Raw genomic sequence first — 8036 nt, 5'->3', positions numbered from 1 at the left:
CCTCGATTAAAAATCTGCATATTTCAGCCTTGAACACACTTAATGACACAGCCTCTACAGTCCTCTGTGATAAAGAATTCCACAGATCACGTAAGAAGTTCCTATTTATTTCTTAAATGGGTGACCCCTTATTCTGAGATTATGCCTACTGATCCTTGAATCTCTCACAATGGGAAACAACCTTTCTGTATCTAACCTGTCAAATCCAAACATGTTCTTTATTTCAACATGGTACTGCTGAATTTTTGCCAAACCTTAATGCTGCAACTACATAAGGTGATTTATTTTGTAAAATAACAAATCTGTAATTCGATCTCTTCACTTTGGACATTTCCTAAATTGGTACCAAAGTGTGATGGCTCCTACAATGTATCAAAGATTCAGAACCATGAAGATTGTTCATGGTTTATCTAAACTGTGGAAGCTTTCTCATACTTTAAACAAATAAATATTTTTCACATACGATCTTCATTTCCAAGTCTTACAAAATCTGAGTTTTGTTAGCAATGTTAGGGGGAGGTTGGTATGATTAATTGCAGATCAAAACTAAAAGAAATTTGAAATGTAACACCTACATTTTCACAAAGGAGGAGTAAAAGGCTACCTGTTTTGCCAACTTATGATGTCATAATGGAAACTTTTTTAAGAGCATGCTCAGTCAATCATTTCCACCCACAGAACCCATCATGGTCAGTCAGGTTGTTCTGGCGTGTGGAGGATCCCTATGAAGAACCTGCAAGGTATGTAATGTGTCTTTTTGACTTGGAGACTCTAAAAAGCCTGATGATATCGAAAGTTGTTGTCTAATTTTCCTGTTTGGAAATTCCCTAACAACGGCAATCTAAGTTTTGTTTTAAGTGTGTACATGGTAAGTTTGTATCTGATTTGATCGCCATGCTTTCTCAAGAGCTAAGGAACATTGTATATATAATAGATCAAGCAAGCTGAGAAGTGGGGAGTGTGTTTACCTACATGCTGACACATCATGTTATCCTCCCTGAAATGTAATAATGTGGAATGAGAAAAATGTTTCAAGCACTGAACCATCTCTTTCAAAACAGCTTTGCACAATTTACACAGTTACAGATTCCCCCCAACCTGTGTTCTTTCAGTTGAGAGAATGAATAAGGACAATGAACAGAGACAAGTGAAAATTCAATGTAACCTAGTTAAAAAAATCTATTTTCTATTATAATTTATATTATTCAAGTCTCATGAGTTGATTTTAGCAGTTCCAACTGAAAAGCAGCCAAAATATTCAAATAAGTATTTGAAATCTGTGTCAGTATTTATCACATATTTTCTGAAGTTGCTTTTGAGCAGATATTTTGAATATGCTCTTATTATAAGCTTATTTGCCAAAGAGTTCATTGACTGATTAAGTAGGCTTTAGATATGTATGTTCAGTGTAACTGCTACTGAGATTTTCTGGAGCCTTCAAAAGGCATTTGACAAGGTGCCAGCCTAAATACTTCAGAAAGGTTAATGGCAGGAGGTTATGGCAGGATGACTACACAAATAAAGAAGTGCCAGGGACAGGGGGAACGTGCAAGCAAAGAATTAAAGGAGGTGTCCCATGAATGAAAAGTTATTTTTTTTCTAGTATTTGGGTGTTAATGAAGCTGTTGCAGCACTATTCATTGTCCATTGCTGGTTGCTCTGAGAGCATTAAAATTGAACCAAAATGTGTGGTCTGGCTTCACAGAGAGAAGAATGAAGTTTATTCTTCAAAGAGTATTAATTAATCAATGGATTTTTGTTACAGAATAGCAGCACAATTCATGATAATGTTTATTTTTCCAACTGAAATTATCACATTTACTGAAATTTAATCATTTTAACAAAATAGAAATGTGTAAGGTTCTGTTATCAAACCTTTATGTGGCACATGAGCCCAACGGTGCTCTGTGGCAATTACCTTGAAGATTTATTTGCCAATATGATTCTATATTTTCTTCCTGTCACTGATAAGTAACATACCTCAAACTAGCTGACATCCAACATATGTCAATTTGAATCAATACCGCTAGCTTTAATCCAGATTGAAATTTGTGGATATGATGTTGTCGATATCACAGAAAGTGGTTGTAAGGAGATCAGGACTAAGAATTAAATATCCAAGTATATTCATCCGATCAAAAAAAAACATACAGATGGGCAGAAAGGGCAGGGTTGGCTTGTTAGTGAGAAATGAAATTAAATTGATAGCAAGAAATGATATGCAGTTGGAAGGTGGGTATCTATATGGGTAGATTTGAGGAACCACAAAGGCAAAAAGACCCTTATGGGAGTTGTGTACAGGCCTTCTGTACAGTAGACAGAATGTGGAGCAGAAAATAAATCAGCAAATACAAAAGACATGGAAGAAACACTATTATGAGGAACTTCAATATGCAGGTGGACTCGCAAAATCAGGTTGATAGTGAATCCCAAAAAAAGGAATTCATGGAATATCTATGAAATGATTTTTTTTGGAGCAGCTTGTGGTACAGCCCTCTAGGGAACAGGCATTTCTAAATTTAGTGATGTATAATGAGGCAGACTTCATTCAGGAGCTTAAGGTGAAGGAAGCGCTAGGGGGCAGTGACCATAATATAATATGAGAGAATTCACTCTGCAGTTTGAGAGGGAGAAGTTGACATCAGATAGAATGGTATTACAATTGAGTAAAGTTCTATAAAGCTGCAGCATAACTTGGCTATCCTTATACTCAATGCCCATTCCAATGAATGCAAACATGCCACATGCCTTTTTTACTACATTATCTACCTGCATTGCCATCTTCAGTGATCTGTGGACCTGCATACCCAGATTCCTCTGCATATCAATACTCATAAGGGCTCTGCCATTCACTGTATAATTTCCACCTGTACTTGAACTTCCAAATACATCACCTTACATTTGTCTAGATTAAATTCCATCTGCCATTTTTCTGTCTATGCCTCCATCTGATTTAGATCTTGCTGTGTCATCTGACAATCCTCTTCACTATCTGCAACTCCACCAATCTTTGTTTTGTCCATAAGCTTACTAATTAGACCAACCATGTTTTCCTCCAAATACTTTATATATACCTCAAACAGCAGATCCCTGTGGAACATCACTAGTCACAACCCTTATCTAGCTTAATATCTTTTAAGACACACATGTCTTTTATATTAACAGCAACTTGGTTTAGAAATTCAACACTCCCTTCCCTTAGATCATTCTCCACCAATTCTCCACTGGGGGCTCTTTGGTAATTATCGACACAAAGTATTCATTTAGGATCTCACCTACCTCGATTGGCTCCTCACATAGATTCCATCCTTTGTTCTTGAGCGGGCCAACCCTTTTCCTGGCTACCCTTTTGCTTTTTATATATGTATAAAAAACCTTGGGATTCTCCTTAATCATGTTTGCAACTTTTCACAACCCCTTTTAGCCCTTCTAATTCCTTGTTTAAGCTCTTTCCTACTTTCCTTATATACTTCAAGGGCTTCCCATTCTGTTAGACATCACATATGCTTCCTTTTTCTTTTTGACCAAGGTCATACCATCCCTAGTCATCCAAGGTTCATGTAACTTGTCATACCTATCCATCATTCTCGCAGGAAGGTGCCTGAACTCTTATCAACTGACATTTGAAATGCTACCACATCTCCAATATGGATTTACCTGCTAACAACTGCCTCCAATCAACATTCTGCCTAATATTGTTGCAATTCATCTTCCACCAATTTAACACCTTCACCCAAGGATTGCTGTTATCCTTATCCATGAGTATCTCAAAACTCACAGTATTATGGTCACTACTCTCGTAATGCTCCCCCATGAAAACTTCTTTCACCTGGCAGGGTTTATTTCCCAAAACCAGGTCCCATATAATCCCTTCCCTGGTTTGACTGTTCACATACTGTGCCAAGAAACCTTCCTGAATGGTCCTTGCAAATTCTGCCCCATCCAAGCCCCTAGCATGAGGTGAGTCCCAGTCAACATAGGGTAAATTGAAATCACCCCACAATCCTGCTGTTTTTACATCTTTCCAAACTCTGTCTACAAACTCTCTCCTCTATCTCCCGCTGGCTGTTGGGAGGCCTATAGTATAGGTAAAAACAATGACTGCAGATGCTGGAAACCAGACTCTGGACCAGCGGTGCTGGAAGAGCACAGCAGTTCAGGCAGCATCCAAACAGCTTCGAAATCGACGTTTCGGGCAAAAGCCCTTCATCAGGAATAATGATGAAGGGCTTTTGCCCGAAACGTCGATTTCGAAGCTGTTTGGATGCTGCCTGAACTGCTGTGCTCTTCCAGCACCGCTGGTCCAGAGGCCTATAGTATACCCCTAGCATTGTGATTTCACCTTTCCTACTCCTAAATTCTATCTATATTTCTTCGCTGCATGGGTCCTCTGATGTATCCTCCTCAGCACAGCTGTGAGACACTCCTTTACCAGTAATGCAACTCCCCCATCTCTTTTACATCCCCTTCTATCATACCTGAAACATCTAAATCCTGGGACATACAGCTGCCAGTCATGTCCTTCTTTCAGCCAAGTCTCCATAATTCCAATAAAGTCATAATTCCAAGTACTAACCAAAGCTCTAAATTCATCTCACCTTGCCTATTTTACTTCTTGCATTGAAACACATGCATTTCAGACCACCTCAACTGCTCTTTTCAACAGCGTTTCCCTGTCTGTTATTGTTTTTAAGTCATGTTTACCATGATTTCTACCTCCTCCCTCAATTTCTGCATCTACTGTCCTATGCCTCTGGTTCCCAACCCCAACCACATGAGTCTAAACCCTCCCCAACCACTCTACTAACTACCCCTTACCCCCAAGGACATCAGTTCTAATCCTGCTCTGGTGTAGCCCAACCAGTTTGTACAGGTACCAATTCCCTATGAATCTGAAACCATCCCCCGCACAGCAACTTTTGAGCCACATATTCATCCTGTATATCCTGTTGTTTCTACTCTGACTAACTCATGGCAATGGTAGTAACCCTGAGATAACTACTTTGGCTGTCCAACATTTCAACTTTCTTCCGTGTTCTCTATATTCTGATTTTTGGACCTTTTCCTTTTTTTGTAAACCTGTGTCATTAGTACCAATGTGCACCACGACCACTGGCTGTTCACCCTCTCCCTTCAGAATGTCCTGCAACCACTCCAAGACATCCAGGACCCTAGCACCAAGGAGGCAGCACACCATCTGGATTCTCACTTGTGGCCATAGAAGCGCCACCTCTACCCCATATGATTGAACTTATGTTTTATATGAGTAAAGTAAGTGTAAGAGAGAGGCAAAAATGAACAGTACACTGCTGGAAAATGAGGCTAGAGAAGTAGATATGGGGGACAAAGAAATGACAAAGGAACTGAATAGATATTTTGCATTAGTCTTCATGGTGGAAGACACTAGCAGCACACCAGAACTTCAAGAGACTCAGCGGACAGAGGGGAGTGCAGTGACCATCACTAAGGAGAAGGTGCTGTGGAAGCTGAGTGGTCTGAAAGTGGACAAATCACCCAGACCAGATGGATGACACCCCAGATTACTGAAGGAAATAGGTGAGGAGGTTGTGAAGGCATTGGTGAGTGATCTTTCATGAATCACTGGTGTTAGGAAGGGTTCCAGAAGAATGGAAAGTGGCTAATGTCATAACCTTGTTTAAGAAAGAAGGGATGCAGAAGACAGGAAATTCCAGGCCAGTTAGCCTGACTTCAATTGTTGGTAAGCTTTTAGAATCCATTATTAAGGATGAGATTGAGGAGTCCTTGGAAGTAAGTGGTAAAATGGAGCTGAGTCAGCATGGCTTTGTCAAGTAGAATTGATGCCTGACAAATCTTTTAGAATTCTTTGAGGAGGTAAAAAGCAAATTAGATATAGAAAGCCAGTGGACATGATCTATTTGGACTTCCAGAAGGCCTTGACAAGATGCTGCACATGAGACAGCTGAATAGGAACAACTCATGGTGTTGGGGCAAGGTACTTGGTAGGGTAGAGAATTGGCTGACTGGTAGAGAGTAGGGATAAAGGGATCTTTTTCAGGATAGCAGTCAGTGACTAGTGGAGTTTGGCAGGGGTCAGTGTTAGGACCACAACTATTCACAGTATACAATAATGATCTGGACAAAGGAACTGAGGGCCGCGTCACTGTTTTTGTGGATGACACAAAGATTGGCGGAAGGCTAGGTAGTTTGAGGAAGGGGGAAGGCTGCAAAAGGACTTGGACAGGCTAACAGAGTGAGCAAGGAAGTGGCAGATGGAATACAATGTGGGAAATTGTGAGATTACACACTTTGGTAGGAAGAATAGAGGCATAGACTGTTTTCTAAATGGGAAAAGGCTTCAGAAATCTGAAGCACCAAAGGTCTTAGAACTCCTAGTTCTGGATTCTTTCAAGGTTAACAGGTTCAGTTGGCAGTTGGGAAGGAACAATGCAATGTTAGCATTTATTTTGAAAAGTCTAAAATACAAGAACAGAGATGTACTGCTGAGGCCATATAAGACTCTGGTCAGACTGCATTTGGAATATTGTGAGCAATTTGGGTCCCATATATAAAAGTAGGCTGTGCTGACCTTGGAGGGGATCCAGAGGAGGTATACATCCTGGAGAGGAAGGTCTTGTCATATGAGGAGCTGTGGAGGACTCTGGTCTGTACTCGATGGAATTTAGAAGGTTGAGAATAAGAATACATGAGAGGCCTGGATAGAGTGGACATGGAGAAGATGATTCCATCAGTAAGAGGGACAGGACCCAAGGACACAGCCTCAGATCCTTGAGAACTGTGAATGAGGAGGACTTGAGGTGTTGAATAAGTTTCAGAGGGCTGTGGAGACCAAGTTATTGAGTGTATTTAAGACAGTGATCGATAGATTCTTGATTAATGAGGGGATCAAGATTTAAGGGGGAGGCCAAGAGAATGGGGCTGAGAAACATCTCAGTCATGATCGAATAGTGGAGAAGACTCGATGGGCTAATTCTGCCTCTATATCTTCTGGTCTTATAAAGTTATCCTTAATTATGTTTGAGGTTTTATTTCATTCAGTACATTGTGACATTTACATAATTGTTTTTGATTGTATTGTCAAGTGCCAACTTGTCTCAGTTCTTTGTTAAAAATCACACAACACCAGGTTATAGTCCAACAGCTTTAATTAGAAGATCCTTCATCAGGTCGTTGTGGAGTACCCAGTTGTTCACCTACAGGTTCATTTACATTTGAGGGATTGAACCTACTATCATGCTGGTACTTAACGTGTAGTTGGAAAGAAAAACTAGATTGTTGGAAGTGCTATTGTTCAGATGAGACAACAACTTGTACGTATGTTAATTACATCTTCAACTTGATATTATAGCAGCTGACTTAAAACTTGGTTGAAGAGGCTTAGACAACCAATTCCAGAATGCCTTGGCAGCTGAGATCATGGCTTACTGGAATGATTAATGTGAGAGATGTTCAAGAGGCCAGAATGAAAGGAATGCAAATAATTTGGATGGTTGTGGGGCCAGGTTAGATTACAGAGATAGATAGGAGCAAAGCCTTGGAGGGGATTCTCACAAGAGTAAGAGTTTTAAAATAAAAGCGTTCCTCTACCTGGAACCAGTGTTTGTCAGCTAGAATAAGGGTGATTCATAAGTGAGATTTGGTGCAAATAAGGTAGAGGAGTTTTTGAATGTCAGAGGGGATTTTGAATGGTCAAGTTGAGAGAAAGCAGAGACATGAATGAAGGTTTCAGCAGCACATGAGTCGAGGCAGGTAGAGAGTCAGGAGTTCAATTGGAGGTGGAAATAGGCCATGTCTGTTTACTGGAGCTGCCTCTTGATTTGAAGGTGACATCTTTTCCAGGGTTGCAGGTTCCTGCCATAGGCGTTCACATGAGTTAATAGGCTAATTCTTGACCTGCAATTTGGATAAATGGGATAGGATGTCCCACACCATAGTTCCTGCATTCTTTGTTGCCACTGTGCCTCATCATTTATGCTTTTGGACTCAAAGCACGATGCAGTTTATGGATAGATTGTCACCAATTTTTCAAATTGGTG

At 40.2% G+C, this 8036-nt stretch overlaps 1 protein-coding gene across 1 annotated transcript in view; it reads left to right on the top strand.

Annotated features, from left to right (window-relative positions):
- Positions 1-683: 683 nt before the first annotated feature.
- itgb6 (integrin, beta 6) overlaps positions 684-8036 on the top strand; it is a 116678-nt gene continuing 109325 nt past the window's right edge. Inside the window, exon 1 of the mRNA XM_072579439.1 lies at positions 684-740. The gene's annotated coding sequence lies outside the window, so the exon portion shown is untranslated. The remainder of the gene's footprint in view (positions 741-8036) is intronic.

Source organism: Chiloscyllium punctatum, chromosome 10, assembly GCF_047496795.1.
Source record: "Chiloscyllium punctatum isolate Juve2018m chromosome 10, sChiPun1.3, whole genome shotgun sequence".
Taxonomy (NCBI): domain Eukaryota; kingdom Metazoa; phylum Chordata; class Chondrichthyes; order Orectolobiformes; family Hemiscylliidae; genus Chiloscyllium; species Chiloscyllium punctatum.
The sequence above is the reverse complement of the archived record's forward strand: the minus strand, read 5'-3'. Positions and strand labels throughout refer to the sequence as shown.